We start from the raw sequence: 19,898 nt of genomic DNA on the forward strand, positions 1-19,898 counted from the left end.
TTCCACGGTGGATGGCAAAGAAAATAAATAAACGGTAAAATCCGGTGCGTGCGTCTCTGCTTATGCTTCGCGAAGCGGAATGAGCCTATTGAAGAATGCAGCCACGCGCCAAGATAAAAGATCCTGGGGGAGGATAAAATAGTTTCCTATAGCCGCAGGCAGTGCACGATTGTGCATTGGGTCATCGTAGGACAACGGGATGTGAGTCGTTCTCACGTTTCGACGTGGAAAACGTCACTTTCGACGCGTGTGCCGTTTTATTAACCCTCTGGTGATCGATAGAAATGTTGGCGTTCTACATATAATCTGACTTCAATTCGTTGTAGAAAGAAGTTTCGGACTAAACTAGTACCTATGTATATTCATTATAAAACTGCCCTTTTGTTATAATTTCGTTCTTCTACCTTTATTATGACGCGTAAACCATGTATTATTATAATGTTGGTGAAAAGTTTTAGATTATTTATAATTGTGGATGTTTACGCAAACGGAGTATGAGTATAAAAAGAGAAAGACTTTAACGGGAAATAAAGTGACTAATGATATGCAATATTTTTTAGGACGTCGTGCTAGTAGTTTTCAAATGAAATAATTAGAACAAATACATATGTATACATATAAGTATATCGGCTGTTATCGTCTTTGTACACATTTTGGTTATCATTATTTCGTAAAAAGACAAGTTTATTTAAAACAAATGATGAATAATTGTAAGAGGTGATGTCTAAACAATGTTTGTCTACATTTCTTATAACAAGACGTAAGTGAAGGTACCAAAAGCTGACCTGCTGGTACCGAATTATCATTATATATCAATTTAAAATATATAGATGTTAATGAAAATTAAAAACATCTGAGCTGCCTTTTTGCCAAACGATTGAACTTCGATATTGAAGCATTAGTGTGTATAAAACAATTATAATTTATTCTAATTTGTTAATCTCAGGCGGATATACATGTGTAGTGTTAATGACGAAAATCATAGAAGGCATTGCAGGGAACAATTAATGACAAGACTGCGGATATTTAAGGAAACATAGATTTTATGGACTGATTTCTGGGGAATTCGTAGGAGTTCAAAATACATGCAATAAAAATTTCATTAAAATGATTTTGAAAATGAACAAGGTAATTGTAAGGATATTTTTCCTATATTGTTTTGAGAAAGAACAAATAAATAAATCTAGCGAAGTCAGTATTTCTTTCTTTTAAATTTGATCAGTATATTGTAATAGTTAAATAAAAATTGTATGCACTATATTATAATACTGCCCTCTTTAGTTTCAGTGTCCTAACTGACATATTCAGACATTCGAGCAAATTCAGGTTTTATAATTTTTTCTATGCCGTCCTTGTTTTTCATGATAGAACATATTAATATAGAAGACGGTTTTTGAATAATTAATTGAATTGTTGAACATGAATAATTGAGGTATCAACATAAGTTATAACTTAGGACGATCTAAGTTAGTAGATGTTACATACATAGAACATAGAACTATTCCAACAAGTAAAATCATTTGAAAACCAGTTAGGACACATAAATTAGGCTGTTTCTAGTTTCTAGAGTCCTAAAAAGTACACAGGACATTCTAGGTTTAACCGAAAAATTGAAAAGCGTATGGGGCTCCAAATATTTCGAAAAATCTTGAAACACAAAATAATTTGTTACGTAGGACATGTCAACCAAGAAGGGTAGAATAGTAAATAATATTGTGAAAAAGATGGGTAATCGACACTGAATAGGGTCCGCCTATATTCGCCCGAAGGAATCCACCTAGAAACATTGAAAAAAAAGAGTTCTTTAGGTAGGTACATATGTATGTACGGTCAGCGTATCTCTGAACTTCGGAAGAATTACGCGGGGATTAATTTTCTATACGTCGGCGCCGAAAGGCCCGAGGGTGCACCCTTTTGACGGTTAATTGGCTCGCGTGTACTTGGACTACGTGTGCACAGTTTCTCGCCCCTTTCGCGCGTGATCTACACACCTTTCGCCCTGTGTATACACAGCGCGCGCACACAGACACACACACACACATATTGCGTACCACAATGGGTAGAAAGCTAAATCACTTAGCAACTTGAATTTTCGAATAATACCAGCAATGAATGCATTAGGGTAAAACGGGGTAATACGACTCACCTAACGTTTCTGTAAAAATAAAACTCATTTATAATCCACGTATCTTTACTTCTTTTTTCGGTAGTAACTAATAATCGTATAAATTTTTCATTATAATGATTATGCTAAAAATGATAACAATTCCAAGAATTTTTGGAAAAGGACGTTACAGTAAATCCTTGATGAGTGTTCGAAGACTCCTCGGCATTGACAAGGAGAGGTTCCCTGATGTAACGCTGACTTTTTCATGAGGTTTGCCACAGTGACAGAGCTTGGAATCCTGAAAAAATATTTAATGTCCAGTGCCGAAGAGTTTTCGACTACTCATCGAGGATTTACTGTATTCCTTGACAGCCTTGTGAAAAACACCCCACGTAGGTTAGTTCAGAAAGAAAGTCAAAAATAATTATTTTCAACAAATGACAACGGTAATATTCATAACTGTAATAAAAATGGACATATAGAAAACACTTATAAGTAAGACATATAATGGTATATAATATACAGGGTGTTACATACATCGAACAAGATGACAATCAAGAATTACGAAATTACTTTCCAGGCATCGTTTATTTCATCTTAATTTTATAGTTTCTTTGTTAATAAACTCGTTCTACAAATAATATACCCCCTTTGTTTAATTCATATAACGATAAACGTCACATACTCTTTAGAAAGTTTTGAATTTTTTAAATTCATAAGCTACAGGAATGGAATTTTGATATAGGCACTTTTTGAAAGTATTCATCTATGGCATATAAATACAAAATTAAATACTTGTAAAATTACCAATCAAATTATTATAATAAACATCTTTACTTGACTTTAATCTATATAAGTTTTTAACTCTAAGTTTAAGCTACCAAGCAACAAACTTTAATACCGAAGTAGAAACACCAAGATAAGAGTTTTAATGCAAACAAATTACTGAAACAAAAGTTTAACACTGAATTAAAAATTTTGATGCAAACAATTAAAATAGTGTAATATCATAATGTAATGAAGTTTATAATAAAGTTTATGAAGTTCATATTATTAATATGATAAATAAAATTTTGTGTAAAATCTAAATACTTCGTGTCAATTAAATATGTACATTATACGCTTGATAATACTCAGGGTACAGAGATAGCAGCAAATAAATCCACTATTCTCCAGACGAAGGATAATTAAATTTACATTGGGGTTATTTAATCTTTTACCTAATTCACTTTATAAATGTCACTTTAACCGTAAATTAACGCGATTCTTGGACATTGTGGAGTGTGCACGTGCGTCGTATATACCTTACCCACCTTGCACGCGTTCTATGTCGCTTGTAATGTCTCGGGGTAGGTCGCATCTAACCCACTGCACGTGTCAGTACAGAATATAGGGTGGTTACACACACCCACGCCATCGAGGATGAGCATAATAGTATCACGCTCTTAGTTAACATCTTTGTGTACACTGCATGAGTTCACTATACATGTAACGAAAGAACCCCCTTCTGTACTTTCATGCGTAATTTTATTACAAGAAATAAAGAAGTAAATAAAATAGGGTACATAGAAAAAATAAATATTTCACTACTACTTAGTAGAATTTTTGAACGGTGTATTGTATTAATAAAGTTTCTGTGATTATCTTGACAACTGTTAGGATAAGGATATAAGGTTAATTGAACGTTAAAGGATTATTTAATTTAGAGTAATTAGTCGTATTATCGAAATTACTGAATAAAATTTGTACAGTTTCGTTTACTGCAGTCTAGTTAGTGTGGCAACTAGATATGCAAAACATGTGCAATATGCAAAATAGTACAAGCATATTTCGATATGCTTTTGCATAAAAATCAGCAGTCTACACTTATCATTAATAATAAGCTATATGTACGTACTACGTCTTTTTAAAAATAAGTTTCAACGTGAATTCACCACACCTAAACACATATTTACGTTTAAAAAATTTTATTCATGCAAAAATTCATAAACTGTCCTCAGTTTTTCCTTTATAACACAGTTACATGTTTGAACTACTCAAAACGATAAGTCTTGAGTTTTTAATGATTTAAGGACTGAACAGAGAGAATTAAAGGGATTAAGATTCAGTGTTGTCAACTGGTAAAGCTAAAACAATTTGCCTTTGCCTTAAGTTTTTCTATACGATATATTATATACAGGGCGTCTCAGCTCATGAGCTCACCTAAATATATATTTCCTTTCTTTTTAATAATATGGGAAATGTTTAAACCACAATTTAAATAGGTAGTTTCTAAAAACGAATACCATCAAGAAAAAAATTTTTCAAGGTTATTGTTTCCGTGTTTTGTCAAGGCCACTATCATTTTTTTCAGGATAGCATATATTTTTTCTATTGTATCGTGTAATAAATGGAAAAATGCATACAAGCATGGAATTGAATATGAAAAAGTGATCTTTAACGACAATATCATTAGAATGGTATGTGAATTTACTGTTTTATGTTACAAACACTTAAAATGATTTCCATCAACAGCGATAGGTACTATTTCTAACACGAGCATCACGAATTGTAATGCTCTTTCAATTGCCTCTGATATGTTGGCAGCTTGAGCTCCAATTATGCGATTCACCATGTCTTCTGCTGTGGTAGAACTTATGTTAAAATTTGATCACTCTTTGGTGTTCAAGGTAATCGGAAGATTATAATACAGGTATGCTCAAATGCATTTTTTCATCTCTTACAAGATGTAATAGAAAAAAAATGTTCTGCAAGAAAATAGCGATGACCTTGAAAGACCACGGAAAATATTAATTTAAACAATTTCTTTTTCTTCCACGGTATTCTTCTTTCGAAATCGTTCAAATTGTGCTTTAAACGTTTCTCATATTGTTAAAAATAAAGAAGATATTTAGATGGTCTTTTTCAACTGGGACACCATATACAGGGTATTTCACGTAACTTGACTACCTTAAATATATCGCTTATTTTGTATGATAGAAAAAATATCAGGGGAGAAAAATATTCTGTTCGAAGGCGCCAATACGGTGATGGGCCGAATTTTTTTCTCAGGGTCATTTTTTTCGAGATTTCAAGATCATCGAATTTTTTTTTAATGGGACTACATATTTTCACTACACGGTACACTGTTCCAATGAAATTGAAATTCCTTCATTTACCGCCCCCGAACGCGTACTGAGCTTACTGACAAACATTTCATGATTTTTTCGCTAAAGGTCACGTGAAGGTCAACATATTGCACCTCGTTGGATTTGTTTTTTTACATGCTATAAGAGTATTGTAGTGAAAATATGTAGTCCCATTAAAAAAAAATTCGATGACCTTGAAATCTCGGAAAAAAATGACCTTGAGAAAAAAATTCGGCCCATCACCGTATTGGCGCCTTCGAACAGAATATTTTTCTCCCCTGATACTTTTTCTATCATACAAAATAAGCGATATATTTATGGTGGTCAAGTTACGTGAAATACCCTGTATAGTAAGTCAGTACCTACATTCCGAACAATTTCTGTATTTAACTCTTCTAGGAAGTCCAGAGATCAGGGGAAGTGATTTTCCAGTGTGGTGACGGTATGCCCCGGGATGCACGGAGGTCGCTTTAATGTCAGACACATCTAACCCTCTGTGCACGTGTCATCCCGGGAACTAAGGGCGTGAACTCACGTCCACGCACGCCCACGCACGGAGCGGAGATAACCGTTCCGGGGTCACTCGACACGACGAGGTCTCGTACAATTTTCCCCTACCCTCAATGATACGGCAATGTGTAACAACCCTTACCAACACGACTGGCTCCCTCTGTTGGGGTTGCACAATCGCGGCCTGATTGATAATTTATACGGTGCGTGCAGGTTATTTGATTATCCGATCCCCCCTTCTCCAGCTGGCCTGCTCTCTTCTGATTTCGTCTCTTTTCTTACACCACTCGATCGGCCCTGGTCGAGCTGTCTCTTGTCTTTTATCCTTCCTTTCGTGACAGTTCCTTCGAATGCTCTATTGTTTGCGTGTAATGTTGACGTCAGTACCTAGTCAATATTTTCCTCTGAAAGATGATTTATCGAAGACAGGGGTAAGTATAGCACTGTGATAAGTTGGAAAAACCATTCATTCAACTCTTAGTTACGATGTGTTAATTGTAAGAGGGAATATATTTATAGGATAAAAAAAATTAATAAAATTTAAATTGAATTTAAAACGATCACTACCACTACTCCAGTGTTCGATACAGGGTGTTCCGTTTCGATTTCTTAAAAAGTTAAAAGAAAACAGAATGTAGTAAACACATTATTACAAGGAATAGGCTTCTTAAGTTTTCATGTGTTTTGTGATTAAATTGAAATTAAAACGATCACTACCACTACTCCAGCGTTAGATACAGGGTGTTCCGTGATGAGACCGAGAAATATTTCTGGCACTTTAGCCTGTTCATTCTTCGTTCGCCGTTTCGATTTCTTCAAAAGTTACAAGAAAACAGAATATAGTAAACACATTATTACAAGGAATAGGCTTCTTAAGTTTCCATGTGTTTTGTAAGTAGTTATTTATCATCAGAATGCGGATCTTTATGGAAATTCAGATTTTTTTAGATCAATTTACCGAATTGGAATTAAAGGTCTAAGGTAAAGTAAAATTGATATTAATCTTCACGAAATTTTTTACTGTACTTTGTTTCAAACACTCACATTTAAATTTAATACATAAAGTCCGCAGTCTATTTATTACTTTACGTTTATGCTCTTATATTTTACACGTGCTATTTAAATTAGCGTTACACAAGACTCATTCAAGTGGACAGATGGACTGAGTATTAGGTATTTACAGTTTTATGCCTCCAGGAAGAAATATGTCCTGCCACGTGACATCAAATCTAAACAATTATTATCTTGGTAATGAGTGATGTCGGATGCATGGTGTGTACAATCTTTTCAATTTGAAAATGACTAATCTACAGGCTCCAAAAAATTGATTGATATTTGTAAATAAAAAAATAGTAGTTTCATTTTGGTGTGACTTTTTATCAAATTGAACAATTTATTTACAATACACCATAAATAAAGTACATATTAGTACATGATTCTTTTTCTTAGCTATGTACTTTTTAATTTCCGTTTGCAAAATTTACTACTTTCAAAGGAGGTACTATTTAAAAAACTGAAGTGCTTAAAACGTACCTTGTGTACTATGTTATAAAAAAGCGTACAAGACATTTATTTGTTTTTACGTGTAAGTGGTTAACTTCAACACGAAGCTATAATTTCCAATATTAATTCTCGTACAAATCAGTATCATGTGGGGCAATGTAACATAAAATATCTTGATTGGTATGCATTTATTATTTACAACACATCTTTTATGTACATAAACTTCTTTTGTTATTTTCACGCACTCAAACAATCCTAAGAATATATACCACATTTTTTGTAATACCCGTATGTCGATACTTTTAAAGTAATATCAGACAGATATCAATGTTTTGATGAATTGTCAAATGAGTATCGATAATTTTATAAAGTATCAACCGAGTCGGTGGTCGTACTATGCTCGTAATAATATCAACTTCTATTGCAGCGAATATGAACAGATTGGCGAAGAATATAGGCGTACAGGTTACTACATATGGACTACACGTACATGTTGGTAAAGGGGACTGTTCTATGGGTTACCTCAAAAGAAGATCCCGAATGATACCAATTATGTCATCAACGCACCATACAGCCCCTCGGTTACGCTCCCTGTCGTAACACGGATTTCGCCCGCATGTCAAACCCTGCCTCTCTTCACCCTCGTGTCCTTCATCGCGTAATATGCCGCGGCCTCTGCAGGGATCCGCACAATCTCAGAATCAGAAGAAAATATGTAATTCTCCCCACTTATCTACGGTATACACGATGAAACGAAGACAGGAAGTGATACTGACAAGAGAGCGTAATGAACTGATAGAATCAGATAGAAGATACACGTAGCATGCTTTCATGTTACAATCAGACGGTGTAATTTATAATTATTTAATTTCTTTAATCTAAACAGGGTAAACTTTTTCATACAAGAAGTAATTACGAAGAGAAGTCTAAAGAGCAAGCAGACAGCTTACAAATACAAAAGTACACAACGATATACAAAAATAACAGTTTACGAATTGCGCATCAGGAGAGCACAGGAACGTTTAAAGGCAAGGAAATAATTATATTAATAAATCAAAGATATTACGGAATAAGTTGGCATTTCAATGCCTGGTCCACACTGGCCAGAACTGAGTACACGGCTTTAATCCTCCGAGCATGGAAACATGGTCCCCGGTCCCTATGTCATTTCTGACCCCACACCGATATTCTACTACTACTACAGAGTGTAGAATTAGAAACAATTTTGTATCACTTTTTGGTCTAGCGTTAATAGTTTTGTTAAATCTGTAACCAGTAGTTATACTGATTTCTACTTCTGATGAAAGATTTGTCCGTACATCTAAATAGAGTTGGTCGCAAAAGTCTCTGAATACGTACATTTATTTAAATATATATAGTCATATTTAGTCAAAAATAACCTTTGTTATATACATTTATTATTACTAAATGGTGGACGTTATGCATTTATAGCCTACAGTTCTCTGCGAAATATACATACAACGAGGTTTCTATTTTATTCGAAACCCAAGTAAAGGTTTAAAAGAAGAATTATGTTAATATGTAAATTAATGTAATGTCATTATGTATTCTTAAGTCTTTACGAATTACTTTACAGAATGACATGCACAAAAATCTGCAGCCTAATTATGTAGGTACTATATTCGTCTGTTTTAACTTCTTTTTTTCAATTTGCTACTTTCTCAGTTCAATGGTAGTCCAATATATATTTCATAAACCGAGGTCAAAAACACATGCAAAAATCACGTGATTCACCGTAAAAGCTCTTCGACTCCTTTTGTGCTATGTCGCGCAGTCATTAGACCTAACGACTAATGGCAAATAAAATGGAATGAAAACCTTACCGAAAAAACCTAATTAGGTGGTGGTTTTCATTCTTTTAATCTCCTTTCTAGTGGTCCTTCAGTCGATAGACCAAACTACAGTTTTCGGACGACCATTCGTAAAGCATTAATATTATTTTTAAAGCTATTGGTAATTAGGGCGAGTGGTAATTAAGACCATTGGTAATTTTCAACGATAGCTTGAGGGACCTTGAAGATCATTATCCGACATGAAGGCCACAGAAGGTTTATACTGCTTATACACAGTAAGCACAGCACATACAGTTACAGGAATTAAATATTTCTCAATACATACCTAATTCTCTGTGCTTCCAATGATACTACATAACAACCTGATTGGGTTTCATTACAGCGAACACGTGTTTTATTTATATTGGTCTGTGCTTTCCGAGAGAAATAAAGACGATAATAACGTCAACACACACAATTACCCAACCAAGGCTCGTCGAACTTAAACTCTACTGCACTCCAGGGAATGATCAAATCATCGGAGCCACAGTACAAAAAATATGTCTTTTTGTGTTTGTGTAGAAATAAAGTCACAATATCAAGGTTTTTACACCGCATAATTCTTAATTAACACAAAAAATACACAAAACAATTAAACTTAGCTCACATAAGTATAAAAGATACAGTTCAAATCGTAAATTTGTGGCTCGAATAACTTGATCACCCACTGTAATTCGCGTTTTATCATAAATCCAACACACAATTTCATTTTAATCGCTGTTACAACGTATGTATTTATGTAGCGAGATTTCCGAGACGTCTTCCGTCATTTTCCAAGAAATTTCGCGTGCTGATCAGGCTCATAAAGGTGTCACGCTTAACTGGCCGAACTTCAAAAGATTGCAGTCACAATCACAGTTTCGTAATCAGCTATGCAAACGATCCGTGGCCCAATAAAAATCGCGGTATCTATAATGGCGTCAGCGGTAGTTTTTGCTCGTAAACGTTTCCTATGAAATACGCGCTAATAACGGGTCGAAAACGTTGGCGGGGTAAGTATACCTGACCTGGTACTGGCATACACACGCGTCCAGTTGATGAGCAGATTTGAACGAACAGTGGCCGTTCACGAAACGAGTCTCTTGATATTACAGCGAGTGTAGGGACAGCTTATAGCATATTACGACCGCTAATGATAATTACAGTATTCAATCGCGCGAATCAGCATTTTGATCGGGCGTACTTGGAAACACTCGGAGTCCACTAGGGGAGGTAATGTTTTAGTTTTGTGGCTGGTAAAGCGTTCCCTTTCTTGTAGTTAAAGGATTCTAATGGTAAATTATAAAGTAGAGGATCGTACACGTAAAACTGTCCTTTTCTAACCCTGTTATTAAGAATGGTTATTTTTTCTCTGAATTGGCATTGTAAAACTTGTTCTTTATTATTATTGTTTAGTTCTTTTGAAAAATTGTTAGGGAAGTTTCATATGAGCACAGAAGTATTGCACGATTTTTCAGTGAATACTTAAGTAAATCAAAGTAAAATTGTTTAGTATTAATCAATGTAGATATTTATTAGGCTGTTAGAGTAGGTATACGAAAGTACGAACATATTAGTGATACAGATTGTTTTGAACTTTAAATTAATTCTGTTAGTTTATAGCATTATTATTGAAACTGTTGCTCCCTAGAAGTATATGCTTAAATTTGAAAGTTATTTATAAACCATAATAACAACTGTCGTCTTTTCGTTGACTGACTTTTTTTAAAAAGAACAGTTTTTACGTGAAAGATAAATAAAATTTTAAGAAATTGAACGTTGAATATGTCTTAAAATTTTCAAGTGCATATACATAACTATTTTAGCCGAATATCATGTCAATCTAATATCTATTTTGATTCATCTAAAAATTTGGAAGGCAGCTCCGATGACCTTAACCTTGGCGTATGATGTCAAGGTCACCCTCCTCAGTGACCTCCAAAAGGTTTTAGCCAGCGCTTGTTATTTGTTAAAAAGTTATTAACAAATAAATTTCACAATACAAAATAGTATGTTTTACTTAAAAATTCCAATTTTACGTAGTATAAACATTATATGTATTATCATATCTGCTTCTTTCAGTAATTTCTTGGGGGTGGGGAAGGGGCTTTACCTCTACCCTTGTATTCCCGTCCCGGAAAAAATCTAACGCAAACCCAACCTGACTGCGTTTCTGATGAAATGAAAATATATGGTTTAGGTTAAGGTTAGGTTTTTCTCAGGGGGTGGAGGCTCCACCCTCCCCCGCCCCCGCAATCACTTAAAGAAACAATTATGTAAATAATATAATGTTTATAGTATTCGGGTAAGATTTAAATTATGGAGTCAATCATACACCTTTACATTGCGAACTTTATTTGTTAATAACTTTCTAATACATAACAAGCGATAAGATGATATTTACAACATATGTCGAGTCAAGGTCATCGGAGCTGCCTCCTCTATTCTAAATATTTACCGCACAATGTTGTCGAAATCACTTTAGAAAATTACGTTTATTTCTAATGCAGCATAAATTCTAACAATATTCCTCGCATTAATTCCACAGCCCTTAATGTCATGGAATGACCTTTCAGAGACAGATAGTCTTAGACTTATATTATGTAATTAAGCAATGTACAACCGGTATATTAAAATTGTAAACAATAAAAATCAAGTCTAAGCGATGTACTATATAAGATTTAATGAACAGATGAGTGATCACTCTCCATAACAGAATCGAAAAAAGAAAGAATAGATATTTATCGGAATATGATCTAAAGACTAAACAAAAAAAGAGAAATAGGAATGTACGTACAAGTGAGGCCCCACTTGCATAGATTTTAGGGAAGATACTCACGCGCAAGTGGATTACCTTTGTTACCGAGATAATGACATTCGTTTGTAGGCCGAACACTATTGTATCTGCTCAAACGCCGATTACTCGACCGTAGTAGGGCACTTGTCGATAATTTTGGCCCTCGATCTCAACAAGCCAACCGAAAAATTTCATCGATTCGTTGGCGAAAGGCCGCAGCGCGACTAAAGTGTCCCATGTGTGAGCACTTCGGAAACGAATTGTGACACCCCCATTTGAAAATCAACGGGATACTAATTGTGGTCACCGAAATTCGGTAACACTATAGTGGGTTTTAGAGTTATTCTCATGTATACACAGATAACAATCTGCTGTAAGTTTCTGGTTTTCGTACTATTTCTAGTTGTTTGGAAATCGAAATGATTAGGTCATTTCAAAAGGTTTTACGTATCTCATAGAATGCAGTTGAGACACAATTTTAAATGGTTGTCTTTTTCTTTATTATAATAATTATTTAATTGTTTATTTATAAAGGTCACATTCACCTTTCGGTTATTAGTGACCATAACAAAGTAGAGTATAACATAATTACATAGTACATCTATCGTAGATACGCTCATCGTTAATCCTCCGAGCACGGTCCCTGGGTCACGCGTTCGCGAGAGCGACATGCACACAGTGACGGAGCTGTCGCGTAAATCGCATAGCGACCAATGTTTGTTTACATGCGAATGACCGGGCCAAGGCGCTGCAGAAGTATTGACTAATAAATATAATTTGTTTTATAATTCACGAGATTTTTATTCTAGTTAGTGTAATAAGAACCACGAAAATCCAAATGTAATGTGGAACCAGCTAATCATTACATTGTATACATGGTGACGGTGGCTCGAACTCGAGCTCGAGCAACCGCCACTGCGTAGTAATATTGGCACTGTGTTCGTACAGTGTCGGTGAGGGCTTCGAGCTCGAGCCTCGCCGTCGCTGTATAGTAGTAGAATATCGGTGTGGGGTCAGAAATGACATAGGGATCGGTGACCATGTTTCTTTCGTGCTCGGAGGGTTAAGGCGCGACTCCACTGATGTTCGCGAACAATTCGCGAAAAGTATACGAATCATTTCTCCTGTGAATTTTCTGTTTGCGTAGGTATTGTTTCCGAGGTGTTCGCGTACTGTGTTCGCAGATACAGTTCCCTGAGACGTCTCCACTGAAATTCTTGCGAACAGTGTTTTACTTACCGTTCAGTCTATACAGACCCGGTTCGCCGGATGTATGCGAGCTGTTCGCAAACTTTTCACAAACTGCATGCCAGCTATTCGAAATCAACAACTGTTTCCATCTTTCCTGTCGATGTTCGCGAACAGTTCGTCACGAGTTCGCGTCTGGAGCGATATAATCAGAGAAAAAATCATATACATTTTTTTTTTTTTTTTAATTTGTTTATTTATTGTCGCATCAACCTCTTGTGGGTCATTAGCGACTTAGGACTACGTTACATATATTTGATTACATATACGTTACTGCTATTTTTATACTTTTGAGTCTAGATGCGGTGTAGAAAATTGATTTCTTTTAGGAAGGCTAAGGTGTTTTCAGATGAAGCTTTATCGTTGAGACTTGTGTTAAGGTCTTCTGGTATGTGATGCTTTCTTCTTTGTTCTTGAAATAGAGGGCAATCATATACATTGTATACGCGCAAATGGTGTCTCGAAGCTTCGAGGTGAAAGACAAGGACAGAAATAAGAATTGAAAATGCCACGTTCCACATTTTTCATTAGATTTTCACGAAAATGACGTCAATCGATTCCTTATGTTTTCACCGATGAAAGTCACATCAAAGATATCACAATTCGGATTATAATTAACAAAATTACAGGAATAATTAATTTGCATAATTGAAAGCTAACTTCGTTAAAAATAATCCGATATTCGTGACATTTGGTATAATTTTAATTGGGAGAATGTCAAGAATATGTAGGAGTCACTTCCATATCGATATGGGATTATTCCAGGCGAAGTCAGATAGTTTTTGGAGTAACATTTCGGATTTCGTTGAAACTTCGATATGTTGTACCCAGTCTTTAATGATATGTACACGTCTGTCGAAGGATTTCTCAAAATTTTTTGAATTGTTGATTTTACTGCTGTTTGAAGTATAGTGACAACCTTTTTTAAATAAATAATAATTGTTGAACTAACGAACTGATCAAAGAGAGCTTTGTGAAATTATTAATTTTGAAAAATTTGTTGCAGCTGGACAAAAATATATTTTAAATTATTATTTCGCAATTATTTTAAAGAATGTAAAATTTTAAAAACACGTTCATTTCAAAATGGCCTTATGAAAAGTAATTGATGTTAACACTATTTGTGCCGCATGGCTTGGCCTTTCGAGCCAGAATGCTTCAACGCAGCGTTAACTTCAATTAATGTTTACATAACCAAATTCGAAGTCTCCATATTTCGTAACATTTGTCGATAAAGAGGACCAATAGGGCTATATCCTAATTTTTTCAAATAGTAAAATAGTACATTTTAGTGTCCCACTATTAAAGCACCTTTTTGTAGTATTTGTATTGGTGATACCGTCGATGTACAATCCAAAGTAAAAAATCAGCGGTTGTCTTGCTCAATTGTTGCTTTCTTAGGTCGACCACTCTGATATATTTTCCAAGTGACGTCATCGTATAAGTTGTTTTTTTTTAGAGAACCTATCCTATGGATATTGGCACTTCATTTAAATCGCGTACGATTTTCTGTTCTAAAACTTTTTACAAACTTTTGTTTCATACTATCTACGAATGGCAAAAATAAAGATATAATTTATGCTTGAAAATGAAACCTTCGAATACTTTTGTCCAGCTAAATACACGTAAGACTTATTTTATATTTTGTAATAGGTAAGTATCTCTGTGTAACGTTTACAGAAGCTAGATTCGAACTAATAGTAAACACTCTATAGTCTAAGAACGTTTAAATCACCATAGCAACAAACCAAAATGATAAATGTGTGTCTGAATTTATTTTTCCGGTATTGTAGGAATAATAATCGTGTTAAAATATATATTCTGTTAAATCTAACTTGCTGGAAAACCACCACATATAACTGATAGGATGTTCTAATAATAATTCAACTTTACACTTTTACGTTTCAATTCAATAATTGAATTCCTATAGCACCACAAACTCAGGCCTTCTTTGTCGGCGTTTTCGAGAAGATAAACGCGTAGTGAAAATGATCAACCGAATAATATGGGCCATCATAGGTCTCCGATGATCCCTAAAAATCAGGCTTTTATAGACAAACGGACTACGAAGGTTTATTAGGAAAGCCATTACACGCACCATGATGAATATCGATGCCGTGACACTTTGAATTTTAATGCCGCAATTAAAATATGTTAAACAGCTACTTAATATCGTACTCCTATGCGTATACACATGTTTATATATGTGTGTGTGTCTGTGTGTGTACGGTCAGGACGCAGACAGCAGTATTTCATATTTAACGTGAAACCGTAACTCGCCGCGGTTGCCGCTTCTTGTTGCCGTTGTTTCTCCTTTTTTCGATTTATAATTTATTACGGACTGCCATTGTCGGGCCACCGAATGCGGCACGAATGCCTTTTCGAATACGAGAGTGCATCGATACAACCATGCACTCTGCATGCATATAAATATTGGCCGAGTGCAAAAATTTTATATGTACCTCTTGAGCCAGCTTCTTTCTTTCGATGTAATATAATTTTTTCTGTAATATTATTCATTGGAACACGAGTGTTACATAATTCTAAAAATCTTCTTCTGTAACAGATACCTTATTATAGCGTTCGAAGACATTTTTATTGAAGGATTTATTATTGCTCAGATAAAATTAAATTGCTGGAAAAAGTAAAAATAGTACCGAGATTATTAAATTTTGCATCTCTTTTAATTTACAGTAGTTGTCTTTGCCAAGACTGCATCAAGAGTGAAAAAGAAATTATTTTAAACATTGGTCTTCAATTTGCACCTTGTTTTATGTCGATAGGTTCGTTATATCTACAGTAAAAAGGTTTGAATTGGAAGCTGTAAGTATGTATAAGGCATATAATGTGTATTTATAATGCTCGAAACAATTAGAGAATTACGTATATGGTTCAGCTTTTGTAGATTTTGTGCAGTAACAAATCAACAGTCGACTCTTTTTCCAATAATTTTGAATAATATTTGATAAATTTACACAGTATGTATATGATTTGTATATGGCGTATCGCATGTAATACACAGTATGTAGATGTGATTCTCAAAAGAGAAGAACATTTGCCTTTTATGCGCCATATTCCAATATTTACGACTCTATTCTTCCACTGTAAATCGTAACTATTTATGTTGTTGTAGAACAACAGGTTCCGTCCGGGGGCGGACGATTTCAAAATGGAGGCGCCGACCCATTAAAAAGACCTTATTAATATTGTAATTCTCTTTTAATACGCGTAAATCTAGGATCAGGACAAGACCACCTTGGAGACTGTTTTATGAGATCTTGGTTTTTTATAGAATCTTTAATGCAACGATTCCGAGAAAACCTTGTAAAAAAAATTCTCACTGATCTCCCTTATTTAATACCCTATTTTAAAGGGACTTCATAAAATTTAATCCATCATATAGCCAATGACGTTTCTTTTCCTAATGTACAATGATAAAATAGTAATTGAACACAGGAACCTAATATGTATATCTGGATCGTAGACTCAGAATATATTAAGTCATACTTTTCAAACTTTAGGGGAGGACAAATCAAAAGTGCAAAAACTTCGTAACTCTAGAACCGTACGGTAAGAATTCAATCGCTACCTTCGAATTATCAAATGCACTTAAGACAAGTTCTCGCTATCTAGAAATGGTGAACGTTACATTAAGTTCCTTATATGATCGATTTTACACTGTTTGGCTTGGGTCAACAGATGGACTTCATATAATTTTTACACTACTATATTAAAAACTGAACGACTTAGAATGAAATAATTTTTACCATAGGAAAGAGTGATTCTGGAGCTGGGATCTAGATATGTTATCTAACCCAATAATTATTTAAACGGCTGTTCGCGATTCCATTTGCCCTCGAATGATTTTTTGCTAATTCAGCAGATTTCGTCGCTCGTGAAAGAAAGAACCGAGAACGAGGAGGAAAAAGAAGGGAACAAGCGTCATCGGACAAACACTGGTTTTGTGTCATTTACCCAAGCGGAGCGGAGACGCGAACGCCAGCGCGTTCGTTCAGCCGCATAGCACGGCCACACGGTTAACAAACGAACACAAATATCTCGTATCATCGGCGGAGTTAGGCGGTCGAGTCCTCGTCGGTGCGAAGTCAGTCACTGATGGTGCTGGTATGACGTGGTAAATTATTTATTCACCGGCGACTGCGGGTGAATAATGGATCTTCCTTCGGCGCGAATGGCACCGAGGAACGTTATTGATCACCGAAATATCAAAAGTAGGCGTATCCATCACCGATGGACCACCATACGCACCGGGAACGTGTGTCGAAACGAGCCCCGGTGGAAACGTACGATGAACACAGTGATCCACGTTCAAGCGAACACACGAGAAGAAAACGGACGGACGGACGGACGGATGGACAGACGGATGGAATGCTCGGGCTGCAACGTACCGGGCCCTGTTCCGACAATAAAATCGATTTTTCATACCAGGCATTTATCATACACCCGCGATAATGGGTATGTATGGAGATACGGTATAAATATTTCGAGGTAAATAATTGTTAGCTCTCGAGTACCGGAGTGTGGAGAGAGCATTAATAATACCGGTGTCCTTTTCACGTGCTGTAGAAATTGACAGCACGGTAGAATCCTTCGTTACCAATGCCTGAGCGTATACTTGCGTGAGAATGAACGTGGGGATCATTGTTCCGTCTAGAAGTCCGCTTCTTTTACACGAAATTGGCAAATAAGGGCTTGAGGAGTTAGTGAGTCACGGATCAGTGTAAAGCGAATCAGGAACATTTGATGATCGTTAATCCGAACAAAAAATACATTTTTTGTTCGATGAAGTTAAGATTTTTTTTTAGTAATGTACATACATTTACAGTGGGTAAAAAAAGTATTCGCAAGTTTATTAAAATTGGACCAAGTGACTTGAGATTTTTTTGTGAAGTTAGATTGGATTAGTTTACTCTATGACGTGTAGACAAAATTTTAAAGAAGTTGCAATTGGACGCAGTCATCAAACAAGTTTCATAAGAACAAAATAAAAATAAAACTGGTTGAAAATGGCAAGGACTTATGAGACAGACCAGTAAATGATGTGTAAACAAATTTTGAAAAATTTTCAATTTGAAGCAATTGCGAAGAAAATAGTAAAAGGTCGCTTGTTACAACTTTTTTATCTGAGACTGTAATGAAAATTTAATAAGTATACTTCGAAGATACATGTTAGTTGTACCTACACATGCTGAAACTTTTATTGAAATCGGCTGATAGAGAAACGAGCGACAGGCACGGAAAGATGTAAGAATCTGTAGATTTACCATAGTTGTACGTTGAAAGTCGCGAAAAACTGCGATTGTCAACATTTTTAATAGTTTGTATTTCATAGCAACGTTAACCGATTTCGATGAAAATTTCAGCATGTATATGTACAACTACCACAAATCTAAGAAATGTGTTTTTTAAATTTTCATTACAGTCTCAGATAAAAAATGTTGTAAAATGCGACCTTTTACTATTTTAAGTCCTTGCCATTTTCAACCAGTTTTATTTTTATTTTGTTTTTATGAAAACTTCATTTCTATTCTACGATATATCACTGTCATTATCAATAACATTCAGCGATCAGGTCGATAAGTTTTGAATACCTTTCTCCCAGAAAGATCGGGGCTGGAATGCAAAAAAATCACCTATATATGTTTTAAGGGTGGTATAATTGTCAAACTTCTTGCCTAGCAGATGTTTAAGAGCTCGGAACAAGTGAAAGTCCGAAGGTGCAATGTGCGGGTTGCACGGTGGATAGGATACAGTAGATCATCCTATGTAGCTCCGCAATTTGCCAGTCGAGATGTATTACCTAGTTTTATTTTCGAAGTAATTTCACTCCGACTATCTAAATCCTTAACTACGGACCACTCGTCTCAAAGACGAATTCGAATTTTTCTTTCATTATCAATACCTATGTTGTGGGGAATTTTGGAAGCTCTAACATTTGAGTAACTTTCAATCAAGAGAAATTCAATTCAATAACGAAGAATAACATTCAGTTAGTTATTGAAAGTGTTACGAGATAGGTACTCGTTGTCAGATAATTCATCTTTGAGACGAGTCGTCTGTAGTTAAGAGTTAAGCAAATGGGTTCCAAGATTTAACGAAACTTTTAATGGAATAAGGCAAACTATGTAAGCAATGACGTTCCTGACAAATTTGCGTCGCTTAATCTCTCCAGCGAATACGTATCTTGACCAGTGATGTGACTGATACCGTATACAGGGTGTAACAAAAATGTTGTCCGACCTGGAAATGGGGCACTCGGGGGGTGAATTGGAACAAGTTTTTCCTTAGCAACAATGTTATCCGAGGCTTTGTTAACGAGATATTAACGAAAAAACTCAACCAATTAGAGCGCGAGTCTACCAGCCCAGTTCCCGCGGTAACGCTGCCTACCGGTCGCAGCGCGGGAACTCGGCTGGCAAACTCGCGCTGTGATTGGTCAGGGTTTTTCGTTAATATCTCCGTAACGAAGCCTCGGATTACATTGTTGCTAAGGAAAAACTTGTTTCAATTCACCCCCCGAGTGCCCCATTTCCGGGTCAGATAATATTTTTGTTACACCCTGTATACCCTTTCTCGAAGTTTCAATACGGTATCGATATATGTCATCGTAGGTATCAAAAAGAATCGATACCTATTTGATACCTACCCGAAAGTATCGATCCTTGTATGATACCTACAACAGAGTATCGATACCTATTTGATTCTTACTCGAAACATGAATACTTTTCGGCAGCGCGTTTATTCCGAGCCGG

The sequence above is a fragment of the Dufourea novaeangliae genome, unplaced genomic scaffold (assembly GCF_001272555.1).
Source record: "Dufourea novaeangliae isolate 0120121106 unplaced genomic scaffold, ASM127255v1 scaffold205, whole genome shotgun sequence".
Taxonomy (NCBI): domain Eukaryota; kingdom Metazoa; phylum Arthropoda; class Insecta; order Hymenoptera; family Halictidae; genus Dufourea; species Dufourea novaeangliae.